Source organism: Salvelinus sp. IW2-2015, linkage group LG32 (assembly GCF_002910315.2).
Source record: "Salvelinus sp. IW2-2015 linkage group LG32, ASM291031v2, whole genome shotgun sequence".
NCBI classification, from domain to species: domain Eukaryota; kingdom Metazoa; phylum Chordata; class Actinopteri; order Salmoniformes; family Salmonidae; genus Salvelinus; species Salvelinus sp. IW2-2015.
The window spans coordinates 33,305,548-33,320,487 of NC_036871.1; the positions used below are offsets into that span (position 1 = coordinate 33,305,548).

The 14,940-nt window shown below is 45.7% G+C and overlaps 1 long non-coding RNA gene across 1 annotated transcript; it reads left to right on the forward strand.

The window, feature by feature from the left end:
• Window positions 1-7,797: 7,797 nt before the first annotated feature.
• On the forward strand, window positions 7,798-8,554 carry LOC139023493 (uncharacterized). The gene is made up of 3 exons (XR_011474626.1): window positions 7,798-8,075; window positions 8,167-8,205; window positions 8,297-8,554. It is a non-coding gene; the product is annotated as an uncharacterized lncRNA (long non-coding RNA).
• Window positions 8,555-14,940: the final 6,386 nt, after the last annotated feature.

Consider the following 14,940-nt stretch of genomic DNA (forward strand, 5'->3'; position numbering starts at 1 on the left):
GTGGGGGACTGAGGAGTAATTCTGATTGGCTGGGCCTGGCTCCCAACTGCACCTCTGCCCAGTTGTGAAATCTATAGATTAGGGCATAATTTATTTATTTCAATTGACCGATTTCCTTCTATGAACTGTAAAATCTTTGAAATTGTTGCATGTTATATATATTTTTTGGTTCAGTATATACAGTTCCTTCGGAAAGTATTCAGACACATTGAGTTTATATTTTTTCAGTAATCTACAGACAATACCCCATAATGAAATTAGCCAAATAAATGTTTGCAAATTTATTTCAAATAAAAACAGAAATACCTTATTTACATAAGTATTCAGACTCTTTGCTATGAGAGTCGAAATTGAGCTCAGGTGCATCCTATTTCATTGATCATCCTTGAGATGTTTCTACAACTTGATTGGAGTCCGTCCACCTGTGGTAAATTCAATTGATTGGGCATGATTTGGAAAGGCACACAAATAAGGTCCCACAGTTGGCAGTGCATGTCAGTGAATAAACCAAGCCATGAGATTGAATGAATTGTCCGTAGAGCTCTGAGACAGGATGGTGTCGAGGCACAGATCTGGAGAAGGGTACCAAAAAAATGTCTGCAGCATTGAAGGTCCCCATGAACACAGTGGCCTCCATCATTCTTAAATGCAAGAAGTTTGTAACCATCAAGATTCTTAGAGCTGGCCACCCGACCAAACAGCAATCAGGGGACAAGGGCCTAGGCCAGGGAGGTGACCAAGAACCCAATGGTCACTCCGACATAACTCCAGAGTTCCTCTGTGAAGATGGGAGAACCTTCCAGAAGGACAACCATCTCTGCAGCATTCCACCAATCAGGCCTTCATGGTAGTGGCCAGACGGAAGCAACTCCTCAGTAAAAGGCACATGACAGCCCGCTTGGAGTTTGCCAAAAGGCACCTAAAGGATTCAGACCATGAAAACAATGTGCTCTGGTCTGATGAAACCAAGATTGAACTCTTTGGCCTTAATGCCAAATGTCACGCCTGGAGGAAACCTGGCACCATCCCTACAGTGAAGCACGGTGGTGGCAGCATCATGCTGTGGTGATGTTTTTCAGCAGCAGGGACTGGGAGACTAGTCAGGATCGAGGGAAAGATGAACAGCGCAACGTGCAGAGGGATCCTCGATGAAAACCTCCTCCAAAGCACTCAGGACCTCAAGACTGGGGCGAAGGTTCACCTTCCAACAGGACAACAACCCTAAACACACAGCCAAGACAASACATGAGTGGCTTCGGGACAAGTCTCAATGTCCTTGAGTGGCCCAGCCAGAGCCCAGACTTGAACCCGATCTAACATCTCTGGAGAGACCTGAAAATAGTTGTGCAATGACGCTCCCCATCCAACCTGACAGAGCTTGAGAGGATCTGCAGAGAAGAATGGTAGAAACTACCCAGATACAGGTGTGCCATGTGGAAAAAGTAAAGGGGGCTGAATAGTTTCCAAATACACCGACTGTACAAAATATTAGGGACACCAGCTCTTTCCTTGACATAGACTGACAAAGTGAATCCAGGTGAACACCATGATCCCTTATTGATGTCACCTGTTAAATCCACTTCAATCAGTGTAGATGAACGGGAGGAGACTAGTTGAAGAAGCTCGACCCAGCGACCTTTCGGTTATTGGTCCAACCGTCTCTAATGTTAAAGTTGCCGGGATTTCATGCGCATCACACTTATATCAGTACACTCTTAACAACCTCAGCATTACGCAACTTCTATTAGATCAAATAAGCCTCACGTATCAAAATAGCAATACATTTTATATTGACTAAATTTGACCCTCTAGTAGAGAGGCTATGTCATATACTCTCAAAGTTCCAGAATGGGATGAAAATGACAACCATAAGGGGCCAGGGTTCCGGCCTAGAAGCACGATTGATTTGATGATAGCGCCGACAGAGATGGTCCTTATGCAGTAAAAAAAATGTTAATGTATTATTTCTTACATTGTTAGCCCAGAAAATCTCAAGTGTTATTACATACAGCCGGGAAGAACTATTGGATATGAATGTGACGTCAACTTACCAACATTACAACCAGGAATACGACTTTCCTGAAGCGGATCCTTTGTTTGGACCTCCACCCTGGACGTGGGATCTTATCCCAGAGGCCGATCCAAAACAACGCGGTCGCCGCAGGAGGCAGAAGGAGCGGCCTACTGGTCAGACTTAGAAGGCGAGCACACCATACACTGCTTCCGGGCATATTACTCGCCAATGTCCAATCTCTAGACAACAAGGTGGACGAAATTAGAGCACGAGTTTCCTTCCAGAGAGACATCAGAGATTGTAGCATTCTCTGTTTCACGGAAAAATGGCTCACTCGGGATATGCTGTCAGAGTTGGTACAGCCACCCGGTTTCTTCACGCATCGCGCCGACAGAAACAACACTCTGGTAAGAAGAAGGACGGGGGTGTATGCCTTATGATTAACAACTCATGGTGTGATCATAACAACATACAGGAATTTAAATCAAATCAAATTTCAAATCAAATTTATTTATATAGCCCTTCTTACATCAGCTGATATCTCAAAGTGCTGTACAGAAACCCAGCCTAAAACCCCAAACCTCAAGCAATGCAGGTGTAGAAGCACGGTGGCTAGGAAAAACTCCCTAGAAAGGCCAAAACCTAGGAAGAAACCTAGAGAGGAACCAGGCTATGAGGGGTGGCCAGTCCTCTAAGTCCTTTTGTTCACCTGACCTAGAATTCCTTACAATCAAATGCCGACCGCATTATCTACCAAGAGTATTCTCTTCGATTATAGTCACAGCTGTGTATATTCCCCCCAAGCGGATACCTTGACGGCCCTGAAAGAAATTTACTGGACTCTGAAAACTGAAAACCATACATCCTGAGGCTGCATTTATTGTAGCTGGGGATTTTAACAAAGTTAATCTGAGAACAAGGCTTCCTAAATTCTATCAGCATATTGAACGGGCTGGTAGCATTCTCGACCATTTCTACTCTAACTTCCGCGATGCATACAAAGCCCTCCCTTCGTCAAATCTGACCATGACTCCATTTTATTGCTCCCAGCCTATAGACAGAAACTAAAACAGGAAATGCCCATGCTCAGGTCTATCCAACGCTGGTCTGACCAATCGGATTCCAAGCTTCAAGTTGCTTCGATCACGTGGACTGGGATATGTTCCGGGTAGCCTCAGACAACAACATTGATGTATACGCTGACACGGTAAGTGAGTTTATTAACTAGTGTATCGGTGATGTTGTACCCACTGTGTCTATTAAAACCTTCCCTAACCAGAGACTGTGGATTGATTTRGTCAGTATAGAGACAAAGTAGAGTTGCAATTCAACGGCTCAAACACGAGACGTATGTAGCAGGGTCTACAGTCAATCATGGATTACAAAAAGAAAACCAGCCCCGTTGCGGACATCGACGTCTTGCTCCCAGTCTGTCCAAAGAAGGGCCAGAAGTATACAGAATGGTGTCGTCTGCGTAGAGGTGGATCAGAGAATCACCAGCAGCAAGAGCGACATCATTGATGTGTACAGAGAAGCGAGTCAGCCCGAGAATTGAACCCTGTGGCACCCCCATAGAGACTGCCAGAGGTACGGACAACAGGCCCTCTGATTTGACACACTGAACTCTATCAGAGAAGTAGTTGGTGAACCAGGCGAGGCAGTCATTTTAGAAACCAAGGCTGTTGAGTCTGCCGATAAGAATGTGGTGATTGACAGAGTCGAAAGCCTTGGCCAGGTCCATGAATACGGCTGCACAGTATTGTCTCTTATCGATGGCAGTTATGATAATGTTTAGGACCTTGAGCGTGGCTGCGGTGCACCCATGACCAGCTCGGACACCAGATTGCATAGCGGAGTAGTTACGGTGGGATTTGAAATGGTCGGTAATCTGTTTGTTAACTTGGCTTTCGAAGACCTTAGAAAGGCAAGGTAAGATATAGGTCTGTAGCAGTTTGTGTCTAGAGTGTCTCCCCCTTGAAAGAGGGGGATGACCGCGGCAGCTTTCCAATCTTTGGGGATCTCAGACGATACGAAAGAGAGGTTGAACAGGCTAATAATAGGGGTTGCAACAATTTCGGCAGATAATTTTAGGAAGAGACCGTCCAGATTGTCTATCCCGGCTCATTTGTAGGGGTCCAGATTTTGACGCTCTTTCAGAACATCAGCTATCTGGATTTGGGTGAAGGAGAAATGGGGGAGGCTTGGGCGAGTTGCTGTGGGGGGTGCAGGGCAGTTGACGGGGGTAGGGGTAGCCAGGTGGAAAGCATGGTCAGCCATACAAAAATGCTTATTGAAATTCTCAATTATCGTGGATTTATCGGTGGTGACAGTGTTTCCTAGCCTCAGTGCAGTGGGTAGCTGGGAGGAGGTGCTCTTATTCTCCATGGACTTTACAGTGTCCCAGAACTTTTTTGAGTTTGTGCTACAGGATGCAAATTTCTGTTTGAAAAAACTAGCCTTAGCTTTCCTAACTGCCTGTGTATATTGGTTCCTAACTTCCCTGAAATGTTGCATATCACGGGGGCTATTTGATGCTAATGCAGAACGCCACAGGATGTTTTTGTGCTGGTCAAGGGCAGTCACATCTGGAGAGAACCAAGGGCTATATCTGTTCCTTGTTCTACATTTTTTGAATGAGGCATGCTTATTTAAGATGGTGAGGAAGGCTGCTTTAGCTGCTTGCTTAAGTGTTTTAGGGAGCGTTTGACAGTGATGAGGAGTGGTCGTTTGACCGCATACCCATTACGGATGCAGGCAATGAGGCAGTGATCTCTGAGATCTTTGTTGAAGACAGCAGAGGTGTATTTGGAGGGCAAGTTGGTTAGGATGATATCTATGAGGGTGCCCGTGTTTACGGATTTGGGGTTGTACCTGGTAGGTTCATTGATCATTTCTGTGAGATTTAGGGCATCAAGCTTAGATTGTAGGCTGGCCGGGGTGTTAAGCATGTGCCAGTTTAGGTCACCTAGCAGCACGAGCTCTGAAGATAGATCGGGGGCAATCAATTCACATATGGTGTCCAGGGCACAGCTGGGGGCAGAGGGTGGTCTATAGCAAGCGGCAACAGTGAAAGACTTGTTTCTGGAAAGGTGGATTTTTAGAAGTAGAAGCTCGAATTGTTTGGGCACAGACCTGGATAGTATGACAGAACTCTGCAGGCTATCTCTGCAGTAGATTGCCACTCCGCCCCCTTTGGCAGTTCTATCTTGTCGATAAAAAGTTATATTTAGGGATGAAAATGTCAAGGTTATTGGTGGTCTTCCTAAGCCAGGATTCAGACACGGCTAGGACATCCGGGTTGGCAGAGTGTGCTAAAGCAGTGAATAAAACAAACTTGGGGAGGAGGCTTCTAATGTTAACATGCATGAAACCAAGGCTTTTACGGTTACAGAAGTCAACAAATGAGAGCGCCTGGGGAATGGAAGTGGAGCTAGGCACTGCAGGGCCTGGATTAACCTCTACATCACCAGAGGAACAGAGGAGGAGTAGGATGAGGGTACGGCTAAAGGCTATAAGAACTGGTCGTCTAGTACGTTTGGAACAGAGAGTAAAAGGAGCAGGTTTCTGGGTGCAATAGAATAGATTCAAGGCATAATGTACAGACAAAGGTATGGTAGGATGTGAATACAGTGGAGGTAAACCTAGGCATAGAGTGACGATGAGAGAGATATTGTCTCAAGAAACATCATTTCAACCAGGTGATGTCACCGCATGTGTGGGAGGTGGAACTGAAGGGTTAGCTAAGGCATATTGAACAGGGCTAGAGGCTCTACAGTGAAATAAGACAATAATCACTAACCATAACAGCAATGGACAAGGCATATTGACATTAGGGAGAGGCATGCGTAGCCGAGTGATCATAGTGAGTAGTTAAGCTGGCTAGAGACACGGCGATTCAGACAGCTAGCGGGCCGGGGCTAGCAAGCTAGCAGAAGGTTCTTAGAGGGACGTCACGATGGAAGGAGTCTGTTGTAGCCTCGTCGTGCGGTTCCGTCGGCAGACCAGCCGTGGTGGATTAGTAAGGTTCCGTGTAGCAAAGGGGCCCAGTCCAATTGGCAAAATAGGTATAGTGGCCCAAGAAATTGACCGATGGACCTATTCAGCTAACAGTCCGATATGCTCTAGACAGCTAGCAGGCCGCGGCTAGCAGGCTAGCAGATGGGCATTCAGGGGACGTCGCGACGGAGGGGCCTGTTGGAAAAAGAACCCTCGGGCAGATTACGTCGGTAGTCCAGTCGTGATGGATTAGCAGGGCTTCTTGTAGTAAAAAGGGTCCAGGCCAATTGGCAAAATAGGTATTGTAGCCCAAGGAGTGGCTGATGGACCTGTTCAGCTTGCCGGGAGATGGGCCTAGGATGGGCTAGCTCCAGGCTAATTGGTGCTTGCTTCGGGACAAAGACGTTAGCCAGGAGTAGCCACTCAGATTGCAGCTAGCTAGCTGCGATGATCCAGGTGAAAAGGTTCAGAGCTTGCGGTAGGAATCCGGGGATATGGAGAGAAAATAAGTCCGGTATGCTCTAGTTTGAATCGCGTTGTGCAAACTGGCAAGAGATTTCCGAGCTAGAGGTTAGCTGAAGACCGCTAGCAGTGGTTAGCTGACTAGTAGCTAGTTAGCTGGCTAGCTTCTGTTGGGGGATTCCGGTTCGAAAGTAAAGAAAAATACTTTAGAAAATAGCAGATCCATACCACATTGGGTGAGGCAGGTTGCGGGAGAGTATTTTAAAGTTGAGGTTTAGAAAAATATAAAAACGATATGCGAAGAAAAAATATATAAAAATATATATACACACGGGACACGACATGACGAGGACAAAGACGTCTGACTGCTACACCATCTTGGAAGATTATGAGGCCAGAATGCTCGGATCAACCCTACTCCTCTGCCAGAGCGTCCAGTGTGCGCTCTAAACGCTCAGAGAGCGAAACGCTCTGAATTTACAAACGGACAATCTGACAATGCTCTGAATTTACTAATGCCGAGAGGGCACTCTGGCACTCCAGATTGAATTTACGAACACACCCTTAGCTTGCTATTATGAAAATCCAATTCAACAATGCCAATAATGTTTCAATTCGACTTTTGCTTTCAAAAGCAGCTCAAACATAGAACATGTAAAAATGAACTATAGCCATTGAATTCTCCCATGAAAATATACCATGCGTTATTTAAGCAACAAGGCACAAGAGGGTGTGGTATATGGCCAATATACCACGGCAAGGGCTGTTCTTGTGCATGACGCAGCGCAGAGTGCCTGGATAGAGCCCTTAGCTGTGGTATATTGGCCATATACCACAACCCCCCAAATTGCCGTATTGCTATTATAAACGGATTACCAATGTAATTAGAGCAGTAAAAATACATGTTTTGCCATACCCGTGGTATACGGTCTGATATACCCAGTTTATAATGGGAAATAAATGAATGCTCTAGAATGCCCTTCAAGCGATCCAGGAACAAGTATTCAACAATGCCATGGTATAATGGCAGTTAATTTGAAAGAATTATGGAGTCCTTCCACTAAAACTTAGTGGTGCACAACTTCAGGATGTTTGGAGTCGAAAGGAGTCGACTCCTGCTCGACTCCCAAAACACGCAGAAACTGATGCGCACACACACACACACCACCTCATTATTGCAGTGTCCTACTAGGAAGACTACATTTGCATTCTAGAGGACAGAAATGAACATGATGCTGCCCATTTGCCTATAATATTTGAATATAGAAGGGGATGTGTAGGAAGGTAGGAACTAGAATATTTCAGTTGTGTGCAGCCTTGACGAATCCCATGGGATGATATGCACTCTAAAAATTAGGGGTTCAACAAGGGTTCTTCTAAGATCCTCAAAGTTCTTAGAAGAACCTTGGGCTTCTTGGCACTGAAAAAAAGGTTACCAAAAGGTTCTTCCAAGAACCCCATAGGAGGTGGGGTTCGTCGAGGAACCTCCTTAGTTGTTGGGGGTTCTTGCAGGAACCTAACTGCTCAACTGAAACATTTGGATTTGAAAGGACAGCAGGTGCAGGCACTTAACTGAAAAATGTAAAGATCTCCTTAATTTAAGGTAAGGTTTGTCCCTTGTATGATCTAAATTCATATTGTTTTACGATGATATCATCTATCTTTTCAAATTTGTGCAAATCTTTCTAAAACAGAAAATGGACACAATTCAATGGATATCAATCAACAAAGAGGTAAGAATATGTAGGCTATAAAAATATGTTGAAGGCTAGCTGTATTGGGTGCAGATGACCGAACTGCTCACTTTTGTGTTTGTGTCTGCAGGTATATAGATGAGGAGGCATACAAAGGTCTATTGGTATTGGTATGTTATGTTATGCAGATCACATTTACCATGCATTTACCACCACCTCTTCAATGAATATCCCATAGGTCTCTACATTATGGATAAGGTATGTGTCTGAAAACCATTATCAAAACAGTTTTTTAAATTCACATTTACCACAAAAACCAAGGTATGAATACTGTTGTGTGCATGTTTTGTTAATCATCTGTATAATAATTTTTTTTGGGATTCACAGACTTCACCCTCCCTTTTTTTTTTTTTTTTTTTTTTCTGTTTTTTCTCTTTATTTAACCAGGTAGGCTAGTTGAGAACAAGTCTCATTTGCAACTGCGACCTGGCCAAGATAAAGCATAGCAGTGTGAACAGAACACAGAGTTACACATGGAGTAAACAATAAACAAGTCAATAACATGGTAGAAAAAAAAGAGAATCTATATACAATGTGTGCAAAAGGCATGAGGTAGGCAATAAATCGAATAATTACAAATTAGCAGATTAACACTGGAGTGATAAATCATCAGATGATCATGTGCAAGAAGAGATACTGGTGTGCAAAAGAGCGAAAGTAAATAAATAAAAAAGTATGGGGGGTGAGGTAGGTAAATTGGGTGGGTAGTTTACAGATGGACTATGTACAGCTGCAGCGATCGGTTAGCTGCTCGGATAGCAGATTTTTAAAGTTGTTGAGGAGATAAAAGTCTCCAACTTCAGAGGTTTTTGCAATTCGTTCCAGTTGCAGGCAGCAGAGAACTGGAAGGAAAGGCGTCCAAATGAGGTTTTGGCTTTAGGGATGATCAGTGAGATACACCTGCTGGAGCGCGTGTTGCGGGTGGTGTAGCCATCGTGACCAGTGAACTGAGATAAGGCGGCACTTTACCTAGCATAGCCTTGTAGATGACCTGGAGCCAGTGGGTCTGACGACGAACATGTAGCGAGGGCCAGCCGACTAGGGCATACAGGTCGCAGTGGTGGGTCGTATAAGGTGCTTTAGTAACAAAACGAATGGCACTGTGATAAACTGCATCCAGTTTGCTGAGTAGAGTATTGGAGCTATTTTGTAGATGACATCGCCGAAGTCGAGGATCAGTAGGATAGTCAGTTTTACTAGGGTAAGTTTGGCGGCGTGATGAAGGAGGCTTTGTTGCGGAATAGAAAGCGATTCTTGCTTTGATTTTGGATTGGAGATGTTTGATATGAGTCTGGAAGGAGAGTTTGCAGTCTAGCCAGACACCTAGGTACTTATAGATGTCACAATATTCTAGGTCGGAACCGTCCAGGGTGGTGATGCGTCGGGCGTGCGGGTGCGGCAGCGAACGGTTGAAAAGATGCATTTGGTTTTACTAGCGTTTAAGAGCAGTTGGAGGCCACGGAAGGAGTGTTGTATGGCATTGAAGCTCGTTTGGAGATTAGATAGCACAGTGTCCAAGGAAGGCGGAAGTATATAGAATGGTGTCGTCTGCGTAGAGGTGAGATCAGGAATCGCCCGCAGCAAGAGCAACATCATTGATGTATACAGAGAAAAGAGTCGGCCCGAGAATTGAACCCTGTGGTACCCCCATAGAGACTGCCAGAGGACGGACCCATGCCTCCGATTTGACACACTGAACTCTGTCTGCAAAGTAGTTGGTGAACCAGGCAAGGCAGTCATTAGAAAAAACCGAGGCTACTGAGTCTGCCGATAAGAATATGGTGATTGACAGAGTCGAAAGCCTTGGCCAGGTCGATGAAGACGGCTGCAACAGTAATGTCTTTATCGATGGCGGTTAGATATCGTTTAGTACCTTGAGCGTGCTGAGGTGCACCCATGACCGGCTCGGAAACCGGATTGCACAGCGGAGAAGGTACGGTGGGATTCGAGATGGTCAGTGATCTGTTTGTTGACTTGGCTTTCGAAGACCTTAGATAGGCAGGGCAGGATGGATATAGGTCTGAACAGTTTGGGTCCAGGGTGTCTCCCCCTTTGAAGAGGGGGATGACCGCGGCAGCTTTCCAATCCTTGGGATCTCAGATGATACGAAGGAGAGGTTGAACAGGCTGGTGATAGGGGTGCGACAATGGCGGCGGACAGTTTCAGAAATAGGGGGTCCAGATTGTCAAGCCCAGCTGATTTGTATGGGTCCAGGTTTTCCAGCTCTTTCAGAACATCTGCTATCTGGATTTGGGTAAAGGAGAAGCTGGGGAGGCTTGGGCGAGATAGCACGGGGGGGGGCGGGCTGTTGGCCAAGGTTGGTACGCGCAGGAGGAAGAGGCCAGCCATTGAGAATGCTTGTTGAAGTCTTCGATTATCACGATTTATCGGTGGTGACGCCGTGTTCCTAGCCTCAGTGCAGTGGGCGCTGGAAGGGCTGTTGCTCTCTCAGTTCCTGGATTTACAGTATCACAGAACTTTTTGGAGTTAGAGCTACAGGATGCAAATTTCTGCTTGAAAAAGCTGGCCTTTGCTTTCCTGACTGACTGCGTGTATTGGTTCCTGACTTCCCTGAACAGTTGCATATCGCGGGGGCTCTTCGATGCTATTGCAGTTCGCCATAGGATGTTTTTGTGCTGGTCGAGGGCAGTCAGGTCTGGAGTGAACCAAGGCTATATCTGTTCTTGGTTCTGCATTTTTTGAACGGAGCATGCTTGTCTAATATGGTGAGGAAGTAACATTTAAAGAATGACCAGGCATTCAACTGACGGGAGGGTCAATTCCTTCCAGGGTACCGGGCCGGTCGATTAGAAAGGCCTGCTCGCAGAATGTTTTAGGGAGCGTTGACAGTGATGAGGGGTGGTCGTTTGACCGCGGACCCGTGGCGGATACAGGCAATGGACGTGATGATCTGCTTGTGATCTTGATTGAGAGAGAGGAGATGTTATTTGGTGAAGGGCAGTGAGGTAGTAGGATGTTATAGTGGTGCGCCACTGTTTACGGATTTGGGTTGTACCTGGTGGGTTCCTTAGATTGATTTGGTGTGAGATTGAGGGCATCAAGCTTGGATTGTAGGATGCCGGGGTGTTAAGCATATCCCAGTTTAGTGTACCTAAGAACAACTCTGAAGCTAGATGGGGAGGATCAATTCACAGATGGTGTCCAGGGCACAGCTGGGAGCTGAGGGGTCGGTAGCAGGCGGCAACAGTGAGAGACTTATTTCTGGGGAGATTAATTTTAAAATTAGAAGTTCGAACTGTTTGGGCATAGACCTGGAAAGTATGACAGACTTTGCAGGCTATCTCTGCAGTAGATTGCAACTCCTCCCCCTTTGGCAGTTCTATCTTGACGGAAAGTGTTAGTTGGGTATGAAATCTCAGAATTTTTGGTGGCCTTCCTAAGCCAGGATTCGGACACGGCAAGGACATCAGGGTTGGCAGAGTGTGCTAAAGCGGTGAGTAAGCAAACTTAGGGAGGAGGCTTCTGATGTTGACATGCATGAGGCCAAGGCTTTTTCGATCACAGAAGTCAACAAATGAGGTGGACTGGGGACATGCAGGGCGTGGTTTACCTCCACTCACCGAGGACAGAGGAGTAGTAGGATGAGGGTGCGGCTAAAGCTATAAAACTGGTCGCCTAGAGCGTTGGGACAAAGAATAAAAGGAGCAGATTATGGGGTGGTAGAATAGTTCTGGGCATAATGTGCAGACAGGGGTATGGTGGGGCTGGGTACAGCGGAGGCAAGCCACAGCGACTGGTGATGATAGAGAGGTTGTATCTCTGGACATGCTGGTCTCAATGGGTGAGGTCACCGCATGTGTGGGGGTGGGACCAAGGAGGTATCAGAGGTACGGAGAGTGGAACTACAGGGTCCATTGCAAACCAAAACAATGATAATGAAACTAGCCTGAACAACAGTATGCAAGGCATATTGATATTTGAGAGAGACATACAATAAGGCATAAAGTGATTGCAGGTCTTGATTGGGAGAGCTAGCATAAAACAACAGGTAAGATAACAGCAGCAATAACAGGGTGCTAGTCTAACACAGCAACAACAGGTAAAAATGGCGCGACTAGGCAGAGAGGGTCGGATTAACTACACCAAGATCCTGATGTAAGCACAGAGCCGACAGATAAACACAATATAACAGAAGGTAGTGAATATGACAGTCAAGCTGAGTAGCAGCTATGTAGCCAAGTGCATAGTCGTTCCAGGGCAAGCGTCGTAGATGGAGCAGGGAGCCTCACTAAGCTAGCACGCGGCGTTTAAAGTTAGTAGCCGGGGGTGGTCTGCCTCAGACGGAGGGGGTCTGCTCAGACGTGGTTGTGTGACAGAGAATCCAAGCCAGATGGCGATGGCGAAAGAGAGTTGTGGATATTGGATTGAAAGTTAGTGTTTGCAACTGAGTGCGTGAGCTTCGTGGCAGTGGCGAGTGCGCTAGCTACAAGCTAGCTGTGAGGATCAGAAGTAGTGGCTCAGGATTACGGCAGGAATCCGGCGTTGTTGTCGAGAGACAGTCCGATGCTGGTAAATTGGTGATAATATCCAGGCTAATAACAGGGCTGGTGTCTGTGCAGAAGGTAAAAGCTACTAGCAGCGGCAAAAAAAATGGATAATTAGCTTGTAGCTGGTATTGTACGCCCAAGAATTCGCTGGTAGACCTCTTCAGTAGCCGGCAGATGGGCCTAGCTGAGGCTAGTCAAGGCTAACTGGTGCTTGGCTTCGGGACGAGGTGTTAGCCAGTAGTAGCCACTCGGTTGCAGCTAGCTAGCTGTGATACGGTGTAATTGTCCAGAGCTTGCGTCAGGATCCGGTGATGTGGTAGAGAAAAAGCAGTCCTATATGCTCTGGGTTGATTCCGCGCTTGCAGACTGGCAGGTATTGGCCCGGTATTGAAGCTGGCTGTGTCCGAGTTGAGGGGTGAACGCAGCAGTGGCTAACTGACTACTAGCTAGCAGGTAGTAGCTAGTTATCTGGCTAGCTTCTGATTGGGGTTACGGTTCTAAAGTATAAAAAAAAATAGCAGGTCCGTACCACATTGGGTGAGGCGGAATGTAGGAATGTATATTCAGTTCCTAGATGGAAAGTGAAATTAAAATATATACGAAATGTATACGAAAAATACGAAGACTATTTACACGGGACAGGACAAGACAAAGAAACGTCCGACTGCTACGCCATCTTGGATTCACCTCTGGATTCACCTCTGATGAATAAAACAGGAAACCTGTTTGATCACCATGCCCTGCAAAATCATTCTGGCTATGGATACGGAGAACATCAACACGCCAGAGGATAAACCCATTGGACTTGGGGCTCTGCTGGGAGTTTGCCTCATATTTCGATTTTTTTTATTCTGCTTTGGCACTAAAATCATAATAAACACTGACAACTAAAACATTGTGTTATTGTTATGCAAATTATTATTATTACTATTAATAATAATAGGGAATGGGGGGTAGTGAAAAAATGAATCCCAAAAGGTTCTTCAAGAGGTTATTTGAGGATCCATTAAAAGAGGTTCTTTGAGGAAGCATTTTAATGGGTTTTTCAAAGAACTTATAGTGGTTCCCCCACAGTTTCAATTTGAAGAACCCATAAAGGATACTCCAGGAACCTTTTCTTTTTAGTGTATGCTTTTTAAAAAGGCAGTAAATGAGGCTGATTGAAGTGTTTCGCTGCCAGACAAGGCTCCACTGATAGCCAAGTGTAGCGGTGATAAGGATTCACTCCATGGTGCTGAACAGAAAGCTCTGCTGTTGGGACAGCTTTATGTAGGCCCTAACAGTTTGTGGGCACCGTTCGTTACCGTTATAGTGCAATTAATGTATTGTTTAGTGTTGTGTTGTGTATGGCTTTGCTGGCATGCATAAAAAAAAAGCTATGTTTGCCCCACCAAGATAGATCCAGATTACCAAGATATAGCCTATGCAAACGGTTCTGGCTGCCTCTCTGCCTGTCCCGATCCTTTCTCTCCCTCCCTCGCTTGCTCTTTCTCTTTGCTATAAAAACACTAGTGTAACAGTATAACTTTATGGCGTACCCTCGCCCCAACTCGGGCACGAACCAGGGACCCTCTGCACACATCAACAACGGTCACCCACGAAGCATCGTTACCCATCGCTCCACAAAGGCCGCGGCCCTTGCAGAGCAAGGGGAACCACTACTTCAAGGTTTCAGAGCAAGTGACGTCACCGACTGAAAGGCTGCTAGCGCGCACCACCGCTACCTAGCAAACCATTTCACATCGTTACACTAGCATGGGTTTGGTATTCGGTCTGTTGCGTGTAGAATAGCTCTGCCTACTCATTGATAGCCCTTACTTTAGTGAACTTGCCCGAGACATTGCAAGCCAAGGAATTGCGAAATACAGTATTGTGATAGCCTATAGCCTACATCTTTTGATTACAGATGCATGGTTCTGACTGGCTGCCTGGTTGCCGACATACCTACCGAAACCTGGCTGTGGCGCTCCCATTTCTTTCAATGCAATTCAATTTAAGGGGGTTTATTGGCATGGGAAACATATGTTAACATTGCCAAGCAAGTGAAGTAGATAATAAACTAAAGTAAAACAAACAACAAAAATGTACAGTAAACATTACACTCACAGAAGTTCCAAAATAATAAAGACATTTCAAGTGTCATATTATGTCTATATACCGTGTTGTAACGATGTGCATATGGTTAAAGTACGAAAGGGAAAATAAA